The sequence below is a fragment of the Propithecus coquereli genome, unplaced genomic scaffold (genome assembly GCF_000956105.1).
Source record: "Propithecus coquereli isolate 6110/MARCELLA unplaced genomic scaffold, Pcoq_1.0 Scaffold26, whole genome shotgun sequence".
Taxonomy (NCBI): Eukaryota; Metazoa; Chordata; class Mammalia; order Primates; family Indriidae; genus Propithecus; species Propithecus coquereli.
The window spans coordinates 2,853,008-2,854,380 of NW_012148174.1; positions in this window are offsets into that span (position 1 = coordinate 2,853,008).

Sequence of the window (1,373 nt, forward strand, 5' to 3'; positions counted from 1 at the left end):
TGTTTAAATATTCTGAAAATTTGGAAGAAATTATTTTTAACTCGAGTTTGTTCACAAAGAAAATATATGACAGACACAATGTCATTCTGGGCTGCGAGGCCCCTTCACGTTAACTCCGTCTGTTGAGCTTACGGTAAATGCTCTACCATCTTCTGATTAGAATCCATGCTAATGGCTAAAAGAAATATGCGAAATTGAAAGTACTTATACTTTATCCAAAAAATTACACTTTGATTAACACACCTGATTCCATCCGGAAGTAGAGTCAAAAATCTGCTTAGTAGATTTAAAATAGATGTAAAATAGTAGAGAGAAAAGCTGAGCAGATCATTCTCTGTTTTCTTGTCCGGCAGCTGCTGGAAGGGCGGCCGGATGGCTGGATTCTGGGCGTCCTGGTTTGCGCAGAAACTCCCGCTCCCGGGCAAACCAGGATGTCGGGTCACCGTAGCTGCAGGGTAAGGAGGCCTCGCGTGCCACCCCTGAAAGGTCTGAGTTTAACGGTGCAGCAGCGCCGCGAACAAGCAGGCCCCAGGTGCTGTCTACCGTCTTCCGTGGCTTCCTGGGGGCCTCTCTTCTCACGGGAGAAAAGAGAAGCAGCAGCCACGATCATCCCCCCAAAACTGCGGATTCGCCACTTGGACCTCGTTGCCCTGTGTGCTCGCCAACACCGCGTTGCGGCGAGTGTCAGCTGCAGTGACATGCCACGACCAGGTGAGGGTTTTCTCACCTCGCGCCCCTGGGGAGGTGAAATACAGTGACGGGTAAGGGTGGGGATGGGACTCCCGACCGCCTACGGTCAAATGCCCTGCGCTGCCTCTTCCCGGGTGTAGTGGCTTTAAAACGTGGCAGCTGAACGACATTTCACAGAGCTCCCCTGCCCGCGTGGCTCTGGTCAGCGTGGGCCACCAGACACGTTCTTCGGGCCAGGGCCTCTGCGTCTGTAGTCACCTGGGTCTGCAAACTGGATAAAAGGCTGCGACTTTCCACTACAGCAACTCGAGCTAGGCTGTTGGCCACCAGACGTAGGTTTTTTCTGGAATATAGATCAAATAATAGGATAGGCTGCCCCTCCTTTTTGTTCCTAGGGACACTGTGATCAGTTAGCTACCGCCAAGGTCTTCGCGAGCCGAGGCAACTGGTCAGCAGTGTGTTCCCGCTGCCCCGTGCTGCCACGCGTCTGGTCTTTGGCGGTCACACGCTGCCGCTCTGCCTCTGCTTCTCTGGGATGATTTTGCCGCATCAGTTAACGCACAGTTAACTGTAAGAAACTGCCGGACTGTTTTCCAGAGTGGCGATGCCATTTTGCATTTCCTTCAGCAATGTGTAAGAGTTCCCGTTACTCCACACCTTCACCATGTCACCTGTCACCTTCA